The sequence below is a fragment of the Schistocerca gregaria genome, chromosome 7 (assembly GCF_023897955.1).
Source record: "Schistocerca gregaria isolate iqSchGreg1 chromosome 7, iqSchGreg1.2, whole genome shotgun sequence".
In the NCBI taxonomy this organism is placed as follows: Eukaryota; Metazoa; Arthropoda; class Insecta; order Orthoptera; family Acrididae; genus Schistocerca; species Schistocerca gregaria.
The window spans coordinates 108,359,799-108,384,657 of NC_064926.1; the positions used below are offsets into that span (position 1 = coordinate 108,359,799).

General features: G+C 50.5%; 14 non-coding genes across 14 annotated transcripts; all 14 read right to left on the reverse strand.

Annotated features, from left to right (window-relative positions):
* Positions 1-201: 201 nt before the first annotated feature.
* On the reverse strand, positions 202-285 carry Trnal-uaa (transfer RNA leucine (anticodon UAA)). Its single transcript has one exon. It is a non-coding gene; the product is annotated as a tRNA-Leu (tRNA).
* Positions 286-2,050: 1,765 nt separating this feature from the next.
* On the reverse strand, positions 2,051-2,134 carry Trnal-uaa (transfer RNA leucine (anticodon UAA)). The gene has a single exon. It is a non-coding gene; the product is annotated as a tRNA-Leu (tRNA).
* Positions 2,135-3,899: 1,765 nt separating this feature from the next.
* On the reverse strand, positions 3,900-3,983 carry Trnal-uaa (transfer RNA leucine (anticodon UAA)). Its single transcript has one exon. It is a non-coding gene; the product is annotated as a tRNA-Leu (tRNA).
* A 1,765-nt stretch (positions 3,984-5,748) lies between these two features.
* Trnal-uaa (transfer RNA leucine (anticodon UAA)) lies at positions 5,749-5,832 on the reverse strand. The gene has a single exon. It is a non-coding gene; the product is annotated as a tRNA-Leu (tRNA).
* A 1,765-nt stretch (positions 5,833-7,597) lies between these two features.
* On the reverse strand, positions 7,598-7,680 carry Trnal-uaa (transfer RNA leucine (anticodon UAA)). Its single transcript has one exon. It is a non-coding gene; the product is annotated as a tRNA-Leu (tRNA).
* Positions 7,681-9,445: 1,765 nt separating this feature from the next.
* On the reverse strand, positions 9,446-9,529 carry Trnal-uaa (transfer RNA leucine (anticodon UAA)). Its single transcript has one exon. It is a non-coding gene; the product is annotated as a tRNA-Leu (tRNA).
* Positions 9,530-11,294: 1,765 nt separating this feature from the next.
* Positions 11,295-11,378, reverse strand: Trnal-uaa (transfer RNA leucine (anticodon UAA)). The gene has a single exon. It is a non-coding gene; the product is annotated as a tRNA-Leu (tRNA).
* A 1,765-nt stretch (positions 11,379-13,143) lies between these two features.
* Positions 13,144-13,227, reverse strand: Trnal-uaa (transfer RNA leucine (anticodon UAA)). Its single transcript has one exon. It is a non-coding gene; the product is annotated as a tRNA-Leu (tRNA).
* Positions 13,228-14,992: 1,765 nt separating this feature from the next.
* Positions 14,993-15,076, reverse strand: Trnal-uaa (transfer RNA leucine (anticodon UAA)). The gene has a single exon. It is a non-coding gene; the product is annotated as a tRNA-Leu (tRNA).
* Positions 15,077-16,841: 1,765 nt separating this feature from the next.
* Trnal-uaa (transfer RNA leucine (anticodon UAA)) lies at positions 16,842-16,925 on the reverse strand. The gene has a single exon. It is a non-coding gene; the product is annotated as a tRNA-Leu (tRNA).
* A 1,765-nt stretch (positions 16,926-18,690) lies between these two features.
* On the reverse strand, positions 18,691-18,774 carry Trnal-uaa (transfer RNA leucine (anticodon UAA)). Its single transcript has one exon. It is a non-coding gene; the product is annotated as a tRNA-Leu (tRNA).
* A 1,765-nt stretch (positions 18,775-20,539) lies between these two features.
* On the reverse strand, positions 20,540-20,623 carry Trnal-uaa (transfer RNA leucine (anticodon UAA)). Its single transcript has one exon. It is a non-coding gene; the product is annotated as a tRNA-Leu (tRNA).
* Positions 20,624-22,388: 1,765 nt separating this feature from the next.
* On the reverse strand, positions 22,389-22,472 carry Trnal-uaa (transfer RNA leucine (anticodon UAA)). The gene has a single exon. It is a non-coding gene; the product is annotated as a tRNA-Leu (tRNA).
* A 1,765-nt stretch (positions 22,473-24,237) lies between these two features.
* Trnal-uaa (transfer RNA leucine (anticodon UAA)) lies at positions 24,238-24,321 on the reverse strand. The gene has a single exon. It is a non-coding gene; the product is annotated as a tRNA-Leu (tRNA).
* Positions 24,322-24,859: the final 538 nt, after the last annotated feature.

The following is a 24,859-nucleotide window of genomic DNA, read 5'->3' on the forward strand; positions in this document are numbered from 1 at the left end:
ACGTCCGTGAGAAGAGCTAAAACTCGACACAGGAAAAGTATGTTCCGCTATTTCTTTTTGACTGCTCAGCCTATGGGACGTGAGACGCCAGCACTGCTGCCACTGTCTTCCCTAGCAAAACCTCCATGGCGTGTTTCTGCGTAATTTACTTGTTCTACAACATGAATGGAGTAGGTTAGTTTCTGAATGATTAAAATGCATTGTCAGATGTGGGGTTCGAACCCACGCTCCCTTTCGGGAACCAGAGCTTAAATCTGGCGCCTTAGACCGCTCGGCCAATCTGACGTGTGAGACAACAGCCCCAGTGACTTCCGTCTCTAGCATTATCTCAAGAACCTGACTGCGAAATCTGTTTCTTTTTTCGGTAGGACGGAATTATGTCAGTCTTACAATATTTAAGGCGCAATGTCAGATGTGGCGTAGGAAACGCATCCCGCGCTCTTCCGTCGTATCCAGATTGAACTGTAACCAGCACAACTGTATTTAGTAATAGGATAATTTCCACATTGACGCAAAAGAAAGCAGATATTAGCAAACGGCATCTAAGGCCGTTTCCTAGCAACAGCCACGCTGTGCATTACGTACTCGTGGGAAGCCAATGAAATACTTCGTGTGAGGATCGAACTGTCACCTTCACTTTACAATACTTAGGCACTGCCCCGGCGGTACCGACGCATACGTACTGAAACGTCTTTGGATCGTCAGTGAGTACTTCATATTAGAAATTTCGTGTTGGCCCTGATGTGCATTAAAGGGCAGATTTCTTCAGTGGAAGTCAGTTCTGCGCCTAGTCACAGTATATCGCCCTAGCAGCACCAGGAAAACGGGTTCAGATGTGTTCGCCTTCCACTCGGCGTTGAGCGCCTACAGCGAGATAGCCTTCGTCCTCTGGCGCCAGGAGGGAAGGCGACACATCACGGCGCAAACAGCTTGTAGGGGAAGGCAGTGGTGGTGTGTCGGTCAGCGTGGTTGCTTCCCAAGTAGCTGATCCGGGTTCGAAACCCGGACACCACACGGAAGTTGTCTCCTTTACTCAGGAGAGTGTGTTCAACGCTACTTGATCTTCGAATTTCCGAACAGTTGTGGTACGAATGGTTTTCCTCCACCCCTCGTCTCGCTCCGCGAAGGCTAGTGCGGATTACGATTCACAGCATCGTGTGTCCTCATGTGTCGACTTGTCTCGACTTTGCTCGGCTGACGCGAAAGCTGACGCTTGCAAATGGCCGTATATGTAGAGGACTGGCGCTAGAAACGACTGGGAGACGCCAAATCGACAAACACACAACGGACTCTTTCATTTGACAGTGGCCGCAGGTTCGCCCCTGTGCGTACCGAGAAGCAAGAGAGGTGTCAGCGTGCTGGACCGCAGGATTTCCGCGCAGCAGACTCAAAAACTAAGGAAAAAGGCAAAACTGAAGAAACCAATAGCTCGCGGACTTCCTAGCTGGTCACCCACCTGAGTACTAACCACGCCCAACGCTGTCGAATTTCGGTGATCGGGCATGGACCCGTGTCTTTGGCGTGGCATACAAGTTGGCGAGAACGTCGCCAGACGGGCGGACGCCTTAGTCCTTGTACAGATCACTTGAGATTTGCCTTTTAGGGAAACAAAATGGAATAGCCCTTGGTGGGATCGAACCCACAGCCCCCTCGTTATTAGCATAATAACAGTCTAACTTGGTGAGCTTATTGCCCGCGCAATACGGCCGCTTCAGGACTCCACTACCCCAACCGCCGTTTCATCTATCTTTATTAAGGCCCTGCCATTCATTGAACCACGTACGTGTCACTGTTGACTCATTTTCGCCTGTCGCTTCGAGCCCAGAGCCACAACACAACGACCACGGAAACGTCCGTGAGAAGAGCTAAAACTCGACACAGGAAAAGTATGTTCCGCTATTTCTTTTTGACTGCTCAGCCTATGGGACGTGAGACGCCAGCACTGCTGCCACTGTCTTCCCTAGCAAAACCTCCATGGCGTGTTTCTGCGTAATTTACTTGTTCTACAACATGAATGGAGTAGGTTAGTTTCTGAATGATTAAAATGCATTGTCAGATGTGGGGTTCGAACCCACGCTCCCTTTCGGGAACCAGAGCTTAAATCTGGCGCCTTAGACCGCTCGGCCAATCTGACGTGTGAGACAACAGCCCCAGTGACTTCCGTCTCTAGCATTATCTCAAGAACCTGACTGCGAAATCTGTTTCTTTTTTCGGTAGGACGGAATTATGTCAGTCTTACAATATTTAAGGCGCAATGTCAGATGTGGCGTAGGAAACGCATCCCGCGCTCTTCCGTCGTATCCAGATTGAACTGTAACCAGCACAACTGTATTTAGTAATAGGATAATTTCCACATTGACGCAAAAGAAAGCAGATATTAGCAAACGGCATCTAAGGCCGTTTCCTAGCAACAGCCACGCTGTGCATTACGTACTCGTGGGAAGCCAATGAAATACTTCGTGTGAGGATCGAACTGTCACCTTCACTTTACAATACTTAGGCACTGCCCCGGCGGTACCGACGCATACGTACTGAAACGTCTTTGGATCGTCAGTGAGTACTTCATATTAGAAATTTCGTGTTGGCCCTGATGTGCATTAAAGGGCAGATTTCTTCAGTGGAAGTCAGTTCTGCGCCTAGTCACAGTATATCGCCCTAGCAGCACCAGGAAAACGGGTTCAGATGTGTTCGCCTTCCACTCGGCGTTGAGCGCCTACAGCGAGATAGCCTTCGTCCTCTGGCGCCAGGAGGGAAGGCGACACATCACGGCGCAAACAGCTTGTAGGGGAAGGCAGTGGTGGTGTGTCGGTCAGCGTGGTTGCTTCCCAAGTAGCTGATCCGGGTTCGAAACCCGGACACCACACGGAAGTTGTCTCCTTTACTCAGGAGAGTGTGTTCAACGCTACTTGATCTTCGAATTTCCGAACAGTTGTGGTACGAATGGTTTTCCTCCACCCCTCGTCTCGCTCCGCGAAGGCTAGTGCGGATTACGATTCACAGCATCGTGTGTCCTCATGTGTCGACTTGTCTCGACTTTGCTCGGCTGACGCGAAAGCTGACGCTTGCAAATGGCCGTATATGTAGAGGACTGGCGCTAGAAACGACTGGGAGACGCCAAATCGACAAACACACAACGGACTCTTTCATTTGACAGTGGCCGCAGGTTCGCCCCTGTGCGTACCGAGAAGCAAGAGAGGTGTCAGCGTGCTGGACCGCAGGATTTCCGCGCAGCAGACTCAAAAACTAAGGAAAAAGGCAAAACTGAAGAAACCAATAGCTCGCGGACTTCCTAGCTGGTCACCCACCTGAGTACTAACCACGCCCAACGCTGTCGAATTTCGGTGATCGGGCATGGACCCGTGTCTTTGGCGTGGCATACAAGTTGGCGAGAACGTCGCCAGACGGGCGGACGCCTTAGTCCTTGTACAGATCACTTGAGATTTGCCTTTTAGGGAAACAAAATGGAATAGCCCTTGGTGGGATCGAACCCACAGCCCCCTCGTTATTAGCATAATAACAGTCTAACTTGGTGAGCTTATTGCCCGCGCAATACGGCCGCTTCAGGACTCCACTACCCCAACCGCCGTTTCATCTATCTTTATTAAGGCCCTGCCATTCATTGAACCACGTACGTGTCACTGTTGACTCATTTTCGCCTGTCGCTTCGAGCCCAGAGCCACAACACAACGACCACGGAAACGTCCGTGAGAAGAGCTAAAACTCGACACAGGAAAAGTATGTTCCGCTATTTCTTTTTGACTGCTCAGCCTATGGGACGTGAGACGCCAGCACTGCTGCCACTGTCTTCCCTAGCAAAACCTCCATGGCGTGTTTCTGCGTAATTTACTTGTTCTACAACATGAATGGAGTAGGTTAGTTTCTGAATGATTAAAATGCATTGTCAGATGTGGGGTTCGAACCCACGCTCCCTTTCGGGAACCAGAGCTTAAATCTGGCGCCTTAGACCGCTCGGCCAATCTGACGTGTGAGACAACAGCCCCAGTGACTTCCGTCTCTAGCATTATCTCAAGAACCTGACTGCGAAATCTGTTTCTTTTTTCGGTAGGACGGAATTATGTCAGTCTTACAATATTTAAGGCGCAATGTCAGATGTGGCGTAGGAAACGCATCCCGCGCTCTTCCGTCGTATCCAGTTTGAACTGTAACCAGCACAACTGTATTTAGTAATAGGATAATTTCCACATTGACGCAAAAGAAAGCAGATATTAGCAAACGGCATCTAAGGCCGTTTCCTAGCAACAGCCACGCTGTGCATTACGTACTCGTGGGAAGCCAATGAAATACTTCGTGTGAGGATCGAACTGTCACCTTCACTTTACAATACTTAGGCACTGCCCCGGCGGTACCGACGCATACGTACTGAAACGTCTTTGGATCGTCAGTGAGTACTTCATATTAGAAATTTCGTGTTGGCCCTGATGTGCATTAAAGGGCAGATTTCTTCAGTGGAAGTCAGTTCTGCGCCTAGTCACAGTATATCGCCCTAGCAGCACCAGGAAAACGGGTTCAGATGTGTTCGCCTTCCACTCGGCGTTGAGCGCCTACAGCGAGATAGCCTTCGTCCTCTGGCGCCAGGAGGGAAGGCGACACATCACGGCGCAAACAGCTTGTAGGGGAAGGCAGTGGTGGTGTGTCGGTCAGCGTGGTTGCTTCCCAAGTAGCTGATCCGGGTTCGAAACCCGGACACCACACGGAAGTTGTCTCCTTTACTCAGGAGAGTGTGTTCAACGCTACTTGATCTTCGAATTTCCGAACAGTTGTGGTACGAATGGTTTTCCTCCACCCCTCGTCTCGCTCCGCGAAGGCTAGTGCGGATTACGATTCACAGCATCGTGTGTCCTCATGTGTCGACTTGTCTCGACTTTGCTCGGCTGACGCGAAAGCTGACGCTTGCAAATGGCCGTATATGTAGAGGACTGGCGCTAGAAACGACTGGGAGACGCCAAATCGACAAACACACAACGGACTCTTTCATTTGACAGTGGCCGCAGGTTCGCCCCTGTGCGTACCGAGAAGCAAGAGAGGTGTCAGCGTGCTGGACCGCAGGATTTCCGCGCAGCAGACTCAAAAACTAAGGAAAAAGGCAAAACTGAAGAAACCAATAGCTCGCGGACTTCCTAGCTGGTCACCCACCTGAGTACTAACCACGCCCAACGCTGTCGAATTTCGGTGATCGGGCATGGACCCGTGTCTTTGGCGTGGCATACAAGTTGGCGAGAACGTCGCCAGACGGGCGGACGCCTTAGTCCTTGTACAGATCACTTGAGATTTGCCTTTTAGGGAAACAAAATGGAATAGCCCTTGGTGGGATCGAACCCACAGCCCCCTCGTTATTAGCATAATAACAGTCTAACTTGGTGAGCTTATTGCCCGCGCAATACGGCCGCTTCAGGACTCCACTACCCCAACCGCCGTTTCATCTATCTTTATTAAGGCCCTGCCATTCATTGAACCACGTACGTGTCACTGTTGACTCATTTTCGCCTGTCGCTTCGAGCCCAGAGCCACAACACAACGACCACGGAAACGTCCGTGAGAAGAGCTAAAACTCGACACAGGAAAAGTATGTTCCGCTATTTCTTTTTGACTGCTCAGCCTATGGGACGTGAGACGCCAGCACTGCTGCCACTGTCTTCCCTAGCAAAACCTCCATGGCGTGTTTCTGCGTAATTTACTTGTTCTACAACATGAATGGAGTAGGTTAGTTTCTGAATGATTAAAATGCATTGTCAGATGTGGGGTTCGAACCCACGCTCCCTTTCGGGAACCAAAGCTTAAATCTGGCGCCTTAGACCGCTCGGCCAATCTGACGTGTGAGACAACAGCCCCAGTGACTTCCGTCTCTAGCATTATCTCAAGAACCTGACTGCGAAATCTGTTTCTTTTTTCGGTAGGACGGAATTATGTCAGTCTTACAATATTTAAGGCGCAATGTCAGATGTGGCGTAGGAAACGCATCCCGCGCTCTTCCGTCGTATCCAGTTTGAACTGTAACCAGCACAACTGTATTTAGTAATAGGATAATTTCCACATTGACGCAAAAGAAAGCAGATATTAGCAAACGGCATCTAAGGCCGTTTCCTAGCAACAGCCACGCTGTGCATTACGTACTCGTGGGAAGCCAATGAAATACTTCGTGTGAGGATCGAACTGTCACCTTCACTTTACAATACTTAGGCACTGCCCCGGCGGTACCGACGCATACGTACTGAAACGTCTTTGGATCGTCAGTGAGTACTTCATATTAGAAATTTCGTGTTGGCCCTGATGTGCATTAAAGGGCAGATTTCTTCAGTGGAAGTCAGTTCTGCGCCTAGTCACAGTATATCGCCCTAGCAGCACCAGGAAAACGGGTTCAGATGTGTTCGCCTTCCACTCGGCGTTGAGCGCCTACAGCGAGATAGCCTTCGTCCTCTGGCGCCAGGAGGGAAGGCGACACATCACGGCGCAAACAGCTTGTAGGGGAAGGCAGTGGTGGTGTGTCGGTCAGCGTGGTTGCTTCCCAAGTAGCTGATCCGGGTTCGAAACCCGGACACCACACGGAAGTTGTCTCCTTTACTCAGGAGAGTGTGTTCAACGCTACTTGATCTTCGAATTTCCGAACAGTTGTGGTACGAATGGTTTTCCTCCACCCCTCGTCTCGCTCCGCGAAGGCTAGTGCGGATTACGATTCACAGCATCGTGTGTCCTCATGTGTCGACTTGTCTCGACTTTGCTCGGCTGACGCGAAAGCTGACGCTTGCAAATGGCCGTATATGTAGAGGACTGGCGCTAGAAACGACTGGGAGACGCCAAATCGACAAACACACAACGGACTCTTTCATTTGACAGTGGCCGCAGGTTCGCCCCTGTGCGTACCGAGAAGCAAGAGAGGTGTCAGCGTGCTGGACCGCAGGATTTCCGCGCAGCAGACTCAAAAACTAAGGAAAAAGGCAAAACTGAAGAAACCAATAGCTCGCGGACTTCCTAGCTGGTCACCCACCTGAGTACTAACCACGCCCAACGCTGTCGAATTTCGGTGATCGGGCATGGACCCGTGTCTTTGGCGTGGCATACAAGTTGGCGAGAACGTCGCCAGACGGGCGGACGCCTTAGTCCTTGTACAGATCACTTGGGATTTGCCTTTTAGGGAAACAAAATGGAATAGCCCTTGGTGGGATCGAACCCACAGCCCCCTCGTTATTAGCATAATAACAGTCTAACTTGGTGAGCTTATTGCCCGCGCAATACGGCCGCTTCAGGACTCCACTACCCCAACCGCCGTTTCATCTATCTTTATTAAGGCCCTGCCATTCATTGAACCACGTACGTGTCACTGTTGACTCATTTTCGCCTGTCGCTTCGAGCCCAGAGCCACAACACAACGACCACGGAAACGTCCGTGAGAAGAGCTAAAACTCGACACAGGAAAAGTATGTTCCGCTATTTCTTTTTGACTGCTCAGCCTATGGGACGTGAGACGCCAGCACTGCTGCCACTGTCTTCCCTAGCAAAACCTCCATGGCGTGTTTCTGCGTAATTTACTTGTTCTACAACATGAATGGAGTAGGTTAGTTTCTGAATGATTAAAATGCATTGTCAGATGTGGGGTTCGAACCCACGCCCCTTTCGGGAACCAGAGCTTAAATCTGGCGCCTTAGACCGCTCGGCCAATCTGACGTGTGAGACAACAGCCCCAGTGACTTCCGTCTCTAGCATTATCTCAAGAACCTGACTGCGAAATCTGTTTCTTTTTTCGGTAGGACGGAATTATGTCAGTCTTACAATATTTAAGGCGCAATGTCAGATGTGGCGTAGGAAACGCATCCCGCGCTCTTCCGTCGTATCCAGTTTGAACTGTAACCAGCACAACTGTATTTAGTAATAGGATAATTTCCACATTGACGCAAAAGAAAGCAGATATTAGCAAACGGCATCTAAGGCCGTTTCCTAGCAACAGCCACGCTGTGCATTACGTACTCGTGGGAAGCCAATGAAATACTTCGTGTGAGGATCGAACTGTCACCTTCACTTTACAATACTTAGGCACTGCCCCGGCGGTACCGACGCATACGTACTGAAACGTCTTTGGATCGTCAGTGAGTACTTCATATTAGAAATTTCGTGTTGGCCCTGATGTGCATTAAAGGGCAGATTTCTTCAGTGGAAGTCAGTTCTGCGCCTAGTCACAGTATATCGCCCTAGCAGCACCAGGAAAACGGGTTCAGATGTGTTCGCCTTCCACTCGGCGTTGAGCGCCTACAGCGAGATAGCCTTCGTCCTCTGGCGCCAGGAGGGAAGGCGACACATCACGGCGCAAACAGCTTGTAGGGGAAGGCAGTGGTGGTGTGTCGGTCAGCGTGGTTGCTTCCCAAGTAGCTGATCCGGGTTCGAAACCCGGACACCACACGGAAGTTGTCTCCTTTACTCAGGAGAGTGTGTTCAACGCTACTTGATCTTCGAATTTCCGAACAGTTGTGGTACGAATGGTTTTCCTCCACCCCTCGTCTCGCTCCGCGAAGGCTAGTGCGGATTACGATTCACAGCATCGTGTGTCCTCATGTGTCGACTTGTCTCGACTTTGCTCGGCTGACGCGAAAGCTGACGCTTGCAAATGGCCGTATATGTAGAGGACTGGCGCTAGAAACGACTGGGAGACGCCAAATCGACAAACACACAACGGACTCTTTCATTTGACAGTGGCCGCAGGTTCGCCCCTGTGCGTACCGAGAAGCAAGAGAGGTGTCAGCGTGCTGGACCGCAGGATTTCCGCGCAGCAGACTCAAAAATTAAGGAAAAAGGCAAAACTGAAGAAACCAATAGCTCGCGGACTTCCTAGCTGGTCACCCACCTGAGTACTAACCACGCCCAACGCTGTCGAATTTCGGTGATCGGGCATGGACCCGTGTCTTTGGCGTGGCATACAAGTTGGCGAGAACGTCGCCAGACGGGCGGACGCCTTAGTCCTTGTACAGATCACTTGGGATTTGCCTTTTAGGGAAACAAAATGGAATAGCCCTTGGTGGGATCGAACCCACAGCCCCCTCGTTATTAGCATAATAACAGTCTAACTTGGTGAGCTTATTGCCCGCGCAATACGGCCGCTTCAGGACTCCACTACCCCAACCGCCGTTTCATCTATCTTTATTAAGGCCCTGCCATTCATTGAACCACGTACGTGTCACTGTTGACTCATTTTCGCCTGTCGCTTCGAGCCCAGAGCCACAACACAACGACCACGGAAACGTCCGTGAGAAGAGCTAAAACTCGACACAGGAAAAGTATGTTCCGCTATTTCTTTTTGACTGCTCAGCCTATGGGACGTGAGACGCCAGCACTGCTGCCACTGTCTTCCCTAGCAAAACCTCCATGGCGTGTTTCTGCGTAATTTACTTGTTCTACAACATGAATGGAGTAGGTTAGTTTCTGAATGATTAAAATGCATTGTCAGATGTGGGGTTCGAACCCACGCTCCCTTTCGGGAACCAGAGCTTAAATCTGGCGCCTTAGACCGCTCGGCCAATATGACGTGTGAGACAACAGCCCCAGTGACTTCCGTCTATAGCATTATCTCAAGAACCTGACTGCGAAATCTGTTTCTTTTTTCGGTAGGACGGAATTATGTCAGTCTTACAATATTTAAGGCGCAATGTCAGATGTGGCGTAGGAAACGCATCCCGCGCTCTTCCGTCGTATCCAGTTTGAACTGTAACCAGCACAACTGTATTTAGTAATAGGATAATTTCCACATTGACGCAAAAGAAAGCAGATATTAGCAAACGGCATCTAAGGCCGTTTCCTAGCAACAGCCACGCTGTGCATTACGTACTCGTGGGAAGCCAATGAAATACTTCGTGTGAGGATCGAACTGTCACCTTCACTTTACAATACTTAGGCACTGCCCCGGCGGTACCGACGCATACGTACTGAAACGTCTTTGGATCGTCAGTGAGTACTTCATATTAGAAATTTCGTGTTGGCCCTGATGTGCATTAAAGGGCAGATTTCTTCAGTGGAAGTCAGTTCTGCGCCTAGTCACAGTATATCGCCCTAGCAGCACCAGGAAAACGGGTTCAGATGTGTTCGCCTTCCACTCGGCGTTGAGCGCCTACAGCGAGATAGCCTTCGTCCTCTGGCGCCAGGAGGGAAGGCGACACATCACGGCGCAAACAGCTTGTAGGGGAAGGCAGTGGTGGTGTGTCGGTCAGCGTGGTTGCTTCCCAAGTAGCTGATCCGGGTTCGAAACCCGGACACCACACGGAAGTTGTCTCCTTTACTCAGGAGAGTGTGTTCAACGCTACTTGATCTTCGAATTTCCGAACAGTTGTGGTACGAATGGTTTTCCTCCACCCCTCGTCTCGCTCCGCGAAGGCTAGTGCGGATTACGATTCACAGCATCGTGTGTCCTCATGTGTCGACTTGTCTCGACTTTGCTCGGCTGACGCGAAAGCTGACGCTTGCAAATGGCCGTATATGTAGAGGACTGGCGCTAGAAACGACTGGGAGACGCCAAATCGACAAACACACAACGGACTCTTTCATTTGACAGTGGCCGCAGGTTCGCCCCTGTGCGTACCGAGAAGCAAGAGAGGTGTCAGCGTGCTGGACCGCAGGATTTCCGCGCAGCAGACTCAAAAACTAAGGAAAAAGGCAAAACTGAAGAAACCAATAGCTCGCGGACTTCCTAGCTGGTCACCCACCTGAGTACTAACCACGCCCAACGCTGTCGAATTTCGGTGATCGGGCATGGACCCGTGTCTTTGGCGTGGCATACAAGTTGGCGAGAACGTCGCCAGACGGGCGGACGCCTTAACCCTTGTACAGATCACTTGGGATTTGCCTTTTAGGGAAACAAAATAGAATAGCCCTTGGTGGGATCGAACCCACAGCCCCCTCGTTATTAGCATAATAACAGTCTAACTTGGTGAGCTTATTGCCCGCGCAATACGGCCGCTTCAGGACTCCACTACCCCAACCGCCGTTTCATCTATCTTTATTAAGGCCCTGCCATTCATTGAACCACGTACGTGTCACTGTTGACTCATTTTCGCCTGTCGCTTCGAGCCCAGAGCCACAACACAACGACCACGGAAACGTCCGTGAGAAGAGCTAAAACTCGACACAGGAAAAGTATGTTCCGCTATTTCTTTTTGACTGCTCAGCCTATGGGACGTGAGACGCCAGCACTGCTGCTACTGTCTTCCCTAGCAAAACCTCCATGGCGTGTTTCTGCGTAATTTACTTGTTCTACAACATGAATGGAGTAGGTTAGTTTCTGAATGATTAAAATGCATTGTCAGATGTGGGGTTCGAACCCACGCTCCCTTTCGGGAACCAGAGCTTAAATCTGGCGCCTTAGACCGCTCGGCCAATCTGACGTGTGAGACAACAGCCCCAGTGACTTCCGTCTCTAGCATTATCTCAAGAACCTGACTGCGAAATCTGTTTCTTTTTTCGGTAGGACGGAATTATGTCAGTCTTACAATATTTAAGGCGCAATGTCAGATGTGGCGTAGGAAACGCATCCCGCGCTCTTCCGTCGTATCCAGTTTGAACTGTAACCAGCACAACTGTATTTAGTAATAGGATAATTTCCACATTGACGCAAAAGAAAGCAGATATTAGCAAACGGCATCTAAGGCCGTTTCCTAGCAACAGCCACGCTGTGCATTACGTACTCGTGGGAAGCCAATGAAATACTTCGTGTGAGGATCGAACTGTCACCTTCACTTTACAATACTTAGGCACTGCCCCGGCGGTACCGACGCATACGTACTGAAACGTCTTTGGATCGTCAGTGAGTACTTCATATTAGAAATTTCGTGTTGGCCCTGATGTGCATTAAAGGGCAGATTTCTTCAGTGGAAGTCAGTTCTGCGCCTAGTCACAGTATATCGCCCTAGCAGCACCAGGAAAACGGGTTCAGATGTGTTCGCCTTCCACTCGGCGTTGAGCGCCTACAGCGAGATAGCCTTCGTCCTCTGGCGCCAGGAGGGAAGGCGACACATCACGGCGCAAACAGCTTGTAGGGGAAGGCAGTGGTGGTGTGTCGGTCAGCGTGGTTGCTTCCCAAGTAGCTGATCCGGGTTCGAAACCCGGACACCACACGGAAGTTGTCTCCTTTACTCAGGAGAGTGTGTTCAACGCTACTTGATCTTCGAATTTCCGAACAGTTGTGGTACGAATGGTTTTCCTCCACCCCTCGTCTCGCTCCGCGAAGGCTAGTGCGGATTACGATTCACAGCATCGTGTGTCCTCATGTGTCGACTTGTCTCGACTTTGCTCGGCTGACGCGAAAGCTGACGCTTGCAAATGGCCGTATATGTAGAGGACTGGCGCTAGAAACGACTGGGAGACGCCAAATCGACAAACACACAACGGACTCTTTCATTTGACAGTGGCCGCAGGTTCGCCCCTGTGCGTACCGAGAAGCAAGAGAGGTGTCAGCGTGCTGGACCGCAGGATTTCCGCGCAGCAGACTCAAAAACTAAGGAAAAAGGCAAAACTGAAGAAACCAATAGCTCGCGGACTTCCTAGCTGGTCACCCACCTGAGTACTAACCACGCCCAACGCTGTCGAATTTCGGTGATCGGGCATGGACCCGTGTCTTTGGCGTGGCATACAAGTTGGCGAGAACGTCGCCAGACGGGCGGACGCCTTAGTCCTTGTACAGATCACTTGGGATTTGCCTTTTAGGGAAACAAAATGGAATAGCCCTTGGTGGGATCGAACCCACAGCCCCCTCGTTATTAGCATAATAACAGTCTAACTTGGTGAGCTTATTGCCCGCGCAATACGGCCGCTTCAGGACTCCACTACCCCAACCGCCGTTTCATCTATCTTTATTAAGGCCCTGCCATTCATTGAACCACGTACGTGTCACTGTTGACTCATTTTCGCCTGTCGCTTCGAGCCCAGAGCCACAACACAACGACCACGGAAACGTCCGTGAGAAGAGCTAAAACTCGACACAGGAAAAGTATGTTCCGCTATTTCTTTTTGACTGCTCAGCCTATGGGACGTGAGACGCCAGCACTGCTGCCACTGTCTTCCCTAGCAAAACCTCCATGGCGTGTTTCTGCGTAAGTTACTTGTTCTACAACATGAATGGAGTAGGTTAGTTTCTGAATGATTAAAATGCATTGTCAGATGTGGGGTTCGAACCCACGCTCCCTTTCGGGAACCAGAGCTTAAATCTGGCGCCTTAGACCGCTCGGCCAATCTGACGTGTGAGACAACAGCCCCAGTGACTTCCGTCTCTAGCATTATCTCAAGAACCTGACTGCGAAATCTGTTTCTTTTTTCGGTAGGACGGAATTATGTCAGTCTTACAATATTTAAGGCGCAATGTCAGATGTGGCGTAGGAAACGCATCCCGCGCTCTTCCGTCGTATCCAGTTTGAACTGTAACCAGCACAACTGTATTTAGTAATAGGATAATTTCCACATTGACGCAAAAGAAAGCAGATATTAGCAAACGGCATCTAAGGCCGTTTCCTAGCAACAGCCACGCTGTGCATTACGTACTCGTGGGAAGCCAATGAAATACTTCGTGTGAGGATCGAACTGTCACCTTCACTTTACAATACTTAGGCACTGCCCCGGCGGTACCGACGCATACGTACTGAAACGTCTTTGGATCGTCAGTGAGTACTTCATATTAGAAATTTCGTGTTGGCCCTGATGTGCATTAAAGGGCAGATTTCTTCAGTGGAAGTCAGTTCTGCGCCTAGTCACAGTATATCGCCCTAGCAGCACCAGGAAAACGGGTTCAGATGTGTTCGCCTTCCACTCGGCGTTGAGCGCCTACAGCGAGATAGCCTTCGTCCTCTGGCGCCAGGAGGGAAGGCGACACATCACGGCGCAAACAGCTTGTAGGGGAAGGCAGTGGTGGTGTGTCGGTCAGCGTGGTTGCTTCCCAAGTAGCTGATCCGGGTTCGAAACCCGGACACCACACGGAAGTTGTCTCCTTTACTCAGGAGAGTGTGTTCAACGCTACTTGATCTTCGAATTTCCGAACAGTTGTGGTACGAATGGTTTTCCTCCACCCCTCGTCTCGCTCCGCGAAGGCTAGTGCGGATTACGATTCACAGCATCGTGTGTCCTCATGTGTCGACTTGTCTCGACTTTGCTCGGCTGACGCGAAAGCTGACGCTTGCAAATGGCCGTATATGTAGAGGACTGGCGCTAGAAACGACTGGGAGACGCCAAATCGACAAACACACAACGGACTCTTTCATTTGACAGTGGCCGCAGGTTCGCCCCTGTGCGTACCGAGAAGCAAGAGAGGTGTCAGCGTGCTGGACCGCAGGATTTCCGCGCAGCAGACTCAAAAACTAAGGAAAAAGGCAAAACTGAAGAAACCAATAGCTCGCGGACTTCCTAGCTGGTCACCCACCTGAGTACTAACCACGCCCAACGCTGTCGAATTTCGGTGATCGGGCATGGACCCGTGTCTTTGGCGTGGCATACAAGTTGGCGAGAACGTCGCCAGACGGGCGGACGCCTTAGTCCTTGTACAGATCACTTGGGATTTGCCTTTTAGGGAAACAAAATGGAATAGCCCTTGGTGGGATCGAACCCACAGCCCCCTCGTTATTAGCATAATAACAGTCTAACTTGGTGAGCTTATTGCCCGCGCAATACGGCCGCTTCAGGACTCCACTACCCCAACCGCCGTTTCACCTATCTTTATTAAGGCCCTGCCATTCATTGAACCACGTACGTGTCACTGTTGACTCATTTTCGCCTGTCGCTTCGAGCCCAGAGCCACAACACAACGACCACGGAAACGTCCGTGAGAAGAGCTAAAACTCGACACAGGAAAAGTATGTTCCGCTATTTCTTTTTGACTGCTCAGCCTATGGGACGTGAGACGCCAGCACTGCTGCCACTGTCTTCCCTAGCAAAACCTCCATGGCGTGTTTCTGCGTAATTTACTTGTTCTACAACATGAATGGAGTAGGTTAGTTTCTGAATGATTAAAATGCATTGTCAGATGTGGGGTTCGAACCCACGCTCCCTTTCGGGAACCAAAGCTTAAATCTGGCGCCTTAGACCGCTCGGCCAATCTGACGTGTGAGACAACAGTCCCAGTGACTTCCGTCTCTAGCATTATCTCAAGAACCTGACTGCGAAATCTGTTTCTTTTTTCGGTAGGACGGAATTATGTCAGTCTTACAATATTTAAGGCGCAATGTCAGATGTGGCGTAGGAAACGCATCCCGCGCTCTTCCGTCGTATCCAGTTTGAACTGTAACCAGCACAACTGTATTTAGTAATAGGATAATTTCCACATTGACGCAAAAGAAAGCAGATATTAGCAAACGGCATCTAAGGCCGTTTCCTAGCAACAGCCACGCTGTGCATTACGTACTCGTGGGAAGCCAATGAAATACTTCGTGTGAGGATCGAACTGTCACCTTCACTTTACAATACTTAGGCACTGCCCCGGCGGTACCGACGCATACGTACTGAAACGTCTTTGGATCGTCAGTGAGTACTTCATATTAGAAATTTCGTGTTGGCCCTGATGTGCATTAAAGGGCAGATTTCTTCAGTGGAAGTCAGTTCTGCGCCTAGTCACAGTATATCGCCCTAGCAGCACCAGGAAAACGGGTTCAGATGTGTTCGCCTTCCACTCGGCGTTGAGCGCCTACAGCGAGATAGCCTTCGTCCTCTGGCGCCAGGAGGGAAGGCGACACATCACGGCGCAAACAGCTTGTAGGGGAAGGCAGTGGTGGTGTGTCGGTCAGCGTGGTTGCTTCCCAAGTAGCTGATCCGGGTTCGAAACCCGGACACCACACGGAAGTTGTCTCCTTTACTCAGGAGAGTGTGTTCAACGCTACTTGATCTTCGAATTTCCGAACAGTTGTGGTACGAATGGTTTTCCTCCACCCCTCGTCTCGCTCCGCGAAGGCTAGTGCGGATTACGATTCACAGCATCGTGTGTCCTCATGTGTCGACTTGTCTCGACTTTGCTCGGCTGACGCGAAAGCTGACGCTTGCAAATGGCCGTATATGTAGAGGACTGGCGCTAGAAACGACTGGGAGACGCCAAATCGACAAACACACAACGGACTCTTTCATTTGACAGTGGCCGCAGGTTCGCCCCTGTGCGTACCGAGAAGCAAGAGAGGTGTCAGCGTGCTGGACCGCAGGATTTCCGCGCAGCAGACTCAAAAACTAAGGAAAAAGGCAAAACTGAAGAAACCAATAGCTCGCGGACTTCCTAGCTGGTCACCCACCTGAGTACTAACCACGCCCAACGCTGTCGAATTTCGGTGATCGGGCATGGACCCGTGTCTTTGGCGTGGCATACAAGTTGGCGAGAACGTCGCCAGACGGGCGGACGCCTTAGTCCTTGTACAGATCACTTGGGATTTGCCTTTTAGGGAAACAAAATGGAATAGCCCTTGGTGGGATCGAACCCACAGCCCCCTCGTTATTAGCATAATAACAGTCTAACTTGGTGAGCTTATTGCCCGCGCAATACGGCCGCTTCAGGACTCCACTACCCCAACCGCCGTTTCATCTATCTTTATTAAGGCCCTGCCATTCATTGAACCACGTACGTGTCACTGTTGACTCATTTTCGCCTGTCGCTTCGAGCCCAGAGCCACAACACAACGACCACGGAAACGTCCGTGAGAAGAGCTAAAACTCGACACAGGAAAAGTATGTTCCGCTATTTCTTTTTGACTGCTCAGCCTATGGGACGTGAGACGCCAGCACTGCTGCCACTGTCTTCCCTAGCAAAACCTCCATGGCGTGTTTCTGCGTAAGTTACTTGTTCTACAACATGAATGGAGTAGGTTAGTTTCTGAATGATTAAAATGCATTGTCAGATGTGGGGTTCGAACCCACGCTCCCTTTCGGGAACCAGAGCTTAAATCTGGCGCCTTAGACCGCTCGGCCAATCTGACGTGTGAGACAACAGCCCCAGTGACTTCCGTCTCTAGCATTATCTCAAGAACCTGACTGCGAAATCTGTTTCTTTTTTCGGTAGGACGGAATTATGTCAGTCTTACAATATTTAAGGCGCAATGTCAGATGTGGCGTAGGAAACGCATCCCGCGCTCTTCCGTCGTATCCAGTTTGAACTGTAACCAGCACAACTGTATTTAGTAATAGGATAATTTCCACATTGACGCAAAAGAAAGCAGATATTAGCAAACGGCATCTAAGGCCGTTTCCTAGCAACAGCCACGCTGTGCATTACGTACTCGTGGGAAGCCAATGAAATACTTCGTGTGAGGATCGAACTGTCACCTTCACTTTACAATACTTAGGCACTGCCCCGGCGGTACCGACGCATACGTACTGAAACGTCTTTGGATCGTCAGTGAGTACTTCATATTAGAAATTTCGTGTTGGCCCTGATGTGCATTAAAGGGCAGATTTCTTCAGTGGAAGTCAGTTCTGCGCCTAGTCACAGTATATCGCCCTAGCAGCACCAGGAAAACGGGTTCAGATGTGTTCGCCTTCCACTCGGCGTTGAGCGCCTACAGCGAGATAGCCTTCGTCCTCTGGCGCCAGGAGGGAAGGCGACACATCACGGCGCAAACAGCTTGTAGGGGAAGGCAGTGGTGGTGTGTCGGTCAGCGTGGTTGCTTCCCAAGTAGCTGATCCGGGTTCGAAACCCGGACACCACACGGAAGTTGTCTCCTTTACTCAGGAGAGTGTGTTCAACGCTACTTGATCTTCGAATTTCCGAACAGTTGTGGTACGAATGGTTTTCCTCCACCCCTCGTCTCGCTCCGCGAAGGCTAGTGCGGATTACGATTCACAGCATCGTGTGTCCTCATGTGTCGACTTGTCTCGACTTTGCTCGGCTGACGCGAAAGCTGACGCTTGCAAATGGCCGTATATGTAGAGGACTGGCGCTAGAAACGACTGGGAGACGCCAAATCGACAAACACACAACGGACTCTTTCATTTGACAGTGGCCGCAGGTTCGCCCCTGTGCGTACCGAGAAGCAAGAGAGGTGTCAGCGTGCTGGACCGCAGGATTTCCGCGCAGCAGACTCAAAAACTAAGGAAAAAGGCAAAACTGAAGAAACCAATAGCTCGCGGACTTCCTAGCTGGTCACCCACCTGAGTACTAACCACGCCCAACGCTGTCGAATTTCGGTGATCGGGCATGGACCCGTGTCTTTGGCGTGGCATACAAGTTGGCGAGAACGTCGCCAGACGGGCGGACGCCTTAGTCCTTGTACAGATCACTTGGGATTTGCCTTTTAGGGAAACAAAATGGAATAGCCCTTGGTGGGATCGAACCCACAGCCCCCTCGTTATTAGCATAATAACAGTCTAACTTGGTGAGCTTATTGCCCGCGCAATACGGCCGCTTCAGGACTCCACTACCCCAACCGCCGTTTCACCTATCTTTATTAAGGCCCTGCCATTCATTGAACCACGTACGTGTCACTGTTGACTCATTTTCGCCTGTCGCTTCGAGCCCAGAGCCACAACACAACGACCACGGAAACGTCCGTGAGAAGAGCTAAAACTCGACACAGGAAAAGTATGTTCCGCTATTTCTTTTTGACTGCTCAGCCTATGGGACGTGAGACGCCAGCACTGCTGCCACTGTCTTCCCTAGCAAAACCTCCATGGCGTGTTTCTGCGTAATTTACTTGTTCTACAACATGAATGGAGTAGGTTAGTTTCTGAATGATTAAAATGCATTGTCAGATGTGGGGTTCGAACCCACGCTCCCTTTCGGGAACCAGAGCTTAAATCTGGCGCCTTAGACCGCTCGGCCAATCTGACGTGTGAGACAACAGTCCCAGTGACTTCCGTCTCTAGCATTATCTCAAGAACCTGACTGCGAAATCTGTTTCTTTTTTCGGTAGGACGGAATTATGTCAGTCTTACAATATTTAAGGCGCAATGTCAGATGTGGCGTAGGAAACGCATCCCGCGCTCTTCCGTCGTATCCAGTTTGAACTGTAACCAGCACAACTGTATTTAGTAATAGGATAATTTCCACATTGACGCAAAAGAAAGCAGATATTAGCAAACGGCATCTAAGGCCGTTTCCTAGCAACAGCCACGCTGTGCATTACGTACTCGTGGGAAGCCAATGAAATACTTCGTGTGAGGATCGAACTGTCACCTTCACTTTACAATACTTAGGCACTGCCCCGGCGGTACCGACGCATACGTACTGAAACGTCTTTGGATCGTCAGTGAGTACTTCATATTAGAAATTTCGTGTTGGCCCTGATGTGCATTAAAGGGCAGATTTCTTCAGTGGAAGTCAGTTCTGCGCCTAGTCACAGTATATCGCCCTAGCAGCACCAGGAAAACGGGTTCAGATGTGTTCGCCTTCCACTCGGCGTTGAGCGCCTACAGCGAGATAGCCTTCGTCCTCTGGCGCCAGGAGGGAAGGCGACACATCACGGCGCAAACAGCTTGTAGGGGAAGGCAGTGGTGGTGTGTCGGTCAGCGTGGTTGCTTCCCAAGTAGCTGATCCGGGTTCGAAACCCGGACACCACACGGAAGTTGTCTCCTTTACTCAGGAGAGTGTGTTCAACGCTACTTGATCTTCGAATTTCCGAACAGTTGTGGTACGAATGGTTTTCCTCCACCCCTCGTCTCGCTCCGCGAAGGCTAGTGCGGATTACGATTCACAGCATCGTGTGTCCTCATGTGTCGACTTGTCTCGACTTTGCTCGGCTGACGCGAAAGCTGACGCTTGCAAATGGCCGTATATGTAGAGGACTGGCGCTAGAAACGACTGGGAGACGCCAAATCGACAAACACACAACGGACTCTTTCATTTGACAGTGGCCGCAGGTTCGCCCCTGTGCGTACCGAGAAGCAAGAGAGGTGTCAGCGTGCTGGACCGCAGGATTTCCGCGCAGCAGACTCAAAAACTAAGGAAAAAGGCAAAACTGAAGAAACCAATAGCTCGCGGACTTCCTAGCTGGTCACCCACCTGAGTACTAACCACGCCCAACGCTGTCGAATTTCGGTGATCGGGCATGGACCCGTGTCTTTGGCGTGGCATACAAGTTGGCGAGAACGTCGCCAGACGGGCGGACGCCTTAGTCCTTGTACAGATCACTTGGGATTTGCCTTTTAGGGAAACAAAATGGAATAGCCCTTGGTGGGATCGAACCCACAGCCCCCTCGTTATTAGCATAATAACAGTCTAACTTGGTGAGCTTATTGCCCGCGCAATACGGCCGCTTCAGGACTCCACTACCCCAACCGCCGTTTCATCTATCTTTATTAAGGCCCTGCCATTCATTGAACCACGTACGTGTCACTGTTGACTCATTTTCGCCTGTCGCTTCGAGCCCAGAGCCACAACACAACGACCACGGAAACGTCCGTGAGAAGAGCTAAAACTCGACACAGGAAAAGTATGTTCCGCTATTTCTTTTTGACTGCTCGGCCTATGGGACGTGAGACGCCAGCACTGCTGCCACTGTCTTCCCTAGCAAAACCTCCATGGCGTGTTTCTGCGTAATTTACTTGTTCTACAACATGAATGGAGTAGGTTAGTTTCTGAATGATTAAAATGCATTGTCAGATGTGGGGTTCGAACCCACGCTCCCTTTCGGGAACCAGAGCTTAAATCTGGCGCCTTAGACCGCTCGGCCAATCTGACGTGTGAGACGACAGCCCCAGTGACTTCCGTCTCTAGCATTATCTCAAGAACCTGACTGCGAAATCTGTTTCTTTTTTCGGTAGGACGGAATTATGTCAGTCTTACAATATTTAAGGCGCAATGTCAGATGTGGCGTAGGAAACGCATCCCGCGCTCTTCCGTCGTATCCAGTTTGAACTGTAACCAGCACAACTGTATTTAGTAATAGGATAATTTCCACATTGACGCAAAAGAAAGCAGATATTAGCAAACGGCGTCTAAGGCCGTTTCCTAGCAACAGCCACGCTGTGCATTACGTACTCGTGGGAAGCCAATGAAATACTTCGTGTGAGGATCGAACTGTCACCTTCACTTTACAATACTTAGGCACTGCCCCGGCGGTACCGACGCATACGTACTGAAACGTCTTTGGATCGTCAGTGAGTACTTCATATTAGAAATTTCGTGTTGGCCCTGATGTGCATTAAAGGGCAGATTTCTTCAGTGGAAGTCAGTTCTGCGCCTAGTCACAGTATATCGCCCTAGCAGCACCAGGAAAACGGGTTCAGATGTGTTCGCCTTCCACTCGGCGTTGAGCGCCTACAGCGAGATAGCCTTCGTCCTCTGGCGCCAGGAGGGAAGGCGACACATCACGGCGCAAACAGCTTGTAGGGGAAGGCAGTGGTGGTGTGTCGGTCAGCGTGGTTGCTTCCCAAGTAGCTGATCCGGGTTCGAAACCCGGACACCACACGGAAGTTGTCTCCTTTACTCAGGAGAGTGTGTTCAACGCTACTTGATCTTCGAATTTCCGAACAGTTGTGGTACGAATGGTTTTCCTCCACCCCTCGTCTCGCTCCGCGAAGGCTAGTGCGGATTACGATTCACAGCATCGTGTGTCCTCATGTGTCGACTTGTCTCGACTTTGCTCGGCTGACGCGAAAGCTGACGCTTGCAAATGGCCGTATATGTAGAGGACTGGCCCTAGAAACGACTGGGAGACGCCAAATCGACAAACACACAACGGACTCTTTCATTTGACAGTGGCCGCAGGTTCGCCCCTGTGCGTACCGAGAAGCAAGAGAGGTGTCAGCGTGCTGGACCGCAGGATTTCCGCGCAGCAGACTCAAAAACTAAGGAAAAAGGCAAAACTGAAGAAACCAATAGCTCGCGGACTTCCTAGCTGGTCACCCACCTGAGTACTAACCACGCCCAACGCTGTCGAATTTCGGTGATCGGGCATGGACCCGTGTCTTTGGCGTGGCATACAAGTTGGCGAGAACGTCGCCAGACGGGCGGACGCCTTAGTCCTTGTACAGATCACTTGGGATTTGCCTTTTAGGGAAACAAAATGGAATAGCCCTTGGTGGGATCGAACCCACAGCCCCCTCGTTATTAGCATAATAACAGTCTAACTTGGTGAGCTTATTGCCCGCGCAATACGGCCGCTTCAGGACTCCACTACCCCAACCGCCGTTTCATCTATCTTTATTAAGGCCCTGCCATTCATTGAACCACGTACGTGTCACTGTTGACTCATTTTCGCCTGTCGCTTCGAGCCCAGAGCCACAACACAACGACCACGGAAACGTCCGTGAGAAGAGCTAAAACTCGACACAGGAAAAGTATGTTCCGCTATTTCTTTTTGACTGCTCAGCCTATGGGACGTGAGACGCCAGCACTGCTGCCACTGTCTTCCCTAGCAAAACCTCCATGGCGTGTTTCTGCGTAATTTACTTGTTCTACAACATGAATGGAGTAGGTTAGTTTCTGAATGATTAAAATGCATTGTCAGATGTGGGGTTCGAACCCACGCTCCCTTTCGGGAACCAGAGCTTAAATCTGGCGCCTTAGACCGCTCGGCCAATCTGACGTGTGAGACAACAGCCCCAGTGACTTCCGTCTCTAGCATTATCTCAAGAACCTGACTGCGAAATCTGTTTCTTTTTTCGGTAGGACGGAATTATGTCAGTCTTACAATATTTAAGGCGCAATGTCAGATGTGGCGTAGGAAACGCATCCCGCGCTCTTCCGTCGTATCCAGTTTGAACTGTAACCAGCACAACTGTATTTAGTAATAGGATAATTTCCACATTGACGCAAAAGAAAGCAGATATTAGCAAACGGCGTCTAAGGCCGTTTCCTAGCAACAGCCACGCTGTGCATTACGTACTCGTGGGAAGCCAATGAAATACTTCGTGTGAGGATCGAACTGTCACCTTCACTTTACAATACTTAGGCACTGCCCCGGCGGTACCGACGCATACGTACTGAAACGTCTTTGGATCGTCAGTGAGTACTTCATATTAGAAATTTCGTGTTGGCCCTGATGTGCATTAAAGGGCAGATTTCTTCAGTGGAAGTCAGTTCTGCGCCTAGTCACAGTATATCGCCCTAGCAGCACCAGGAAAACGGGTTCAGATGTGTTCGCCTTCCACTCGGCGTTGAGCGCCTACAGCGAGATAGCCTTCGTCCTCTGGCGCCAGGAGGGAAGGCGACACATCACGGCGCAAACAGCTTGTAGGGGAAGGCAGTGGTGGTGTGTCGGTCAGCGTGGTTGCTTCCCAAGTAGCTGATCCGGGTTCGAAACCCGGACACCACACGGAAGTTGTCTCCTTTACTCAGGAGAGTGTGTTCAACGCTACTTGATCTTCGAATTTCCGAACAGTTGTGGTACGAATGGTTTTCCTCCACCCCTCGTCTCGCTCCGCGAAGGCTAGTGCGGATTACGATTCACAGCATCGTGTGTCCTCATGTGTCGACTTGTCTCGACTTTGCTCGGCTGACGCGAAAGCTGACGCTTGCAAATGGCCGTATATGTAGAGGACTGGCGCTAGAAACGACTGGGAGACGCCAAATCGACAAACACACAACGGACTCTTTCATTTGACAGTGGCCGCAGGTTCGCCCCTGTGCGTACCGAGAAGCAAGAGAGGTGTCAGCGTGCTGGACCGCAGGATTTCCGCGCAGCAGACTCAAAAACTAAGGAAAAAGGCAAAACTGAAGAAACCAATAGCTCGCGGACTTCCTAGCTGGTCACCCACCTGAGTACTAACCACGCCCAACGCTGTCGAATTTCGGTGATCGGGCATGGACCCGTGTCTTTGGCGTGGCATACAAGTTGGCGAGAACGTCGCCAGACGGGCGGACGCCTTAGTCCTTGTACAGATCACTTGGGATTTGCCTTTTAGGGAAACAAAATGGAATAGCCCTTGGTGGGATCGAACCCACAGCCCCCTCGTTATTAGCATAATAACAGTCTAACTTGGTGAGCTTATTGCCCGCGCAATACGGCCGCTTCAGGACTCCACTACCCCAACCGCCGTTTCATCTATCTTTATTAAGGCCCTGCCATTCATTGAACCACGTACGTGTCACTGTTGACTCATTTTCGCCTGTCGCTTCGAGCCCAGAGCCACAACACAACGACCACGGAAACGTCCGTGAGAAGAGCTAAAACTCGACACAGGAAAAGTATGTTCCGCTATTTCTTTTTGACTGCTCAGCCTATGGGACGTGAGACGCCAGCACTGCTGCCACTGTCTTCCCTAGCAAAACCTCCATGGCGTGTTTCTGCGTAATTTACTTGTTCTACAACATGAATGGAGTAGGTTAGTTTCTGAATGATTAAAATGCATTGTCAGATGTGGGGTTCGAACCCACGCTCCCTTTCGGGAACCAGAGCTTAAATCTGGCGCCTTAGACCGCTCGGCCAATCTGACGTGTGAGACAACAGCCCCAGTGACTTCCGTCTCTAGCATTATCTCAAGAACCTGACTGCGAAATCTGTTTCTTTTTTCGGTAGGACGGAATTATGTCAGTCTTACAATATTTAAGGCGCAATGTCAGATGTGGCGTAGGAAACGCATCCCGCGCTCTTCCGTCGTATCCAGTTTGAACTGTAACCAGCACAACTGTATTTAGTAATAGGATAATTTCCACATTGACGCAAAAGAAAGCAGATATTAGCAAACGGCATCTAAGGCCGTTTCCTAGCAACAGCCACGCTGTGCATTACGTACTCGTGGGAAGCCAATGAAATACTTCGTGTGAGGATCGAACTGTCACCTTCACTTTACAATACTTAGGCACTGCCCCGGCGGTACCGACGCATACGTACTGAAACGTCTTTGGATCGTCAGTGAGTACTTCATATTAGAAATTTCGTGTTGGCCCTGATGTGCATTAAAGGGCAGATTTCTTCAGTGGAAGTCAGTTCTGCGCCTAGTCACAGTATATCGCCCTAGCAGCACCAGGAAA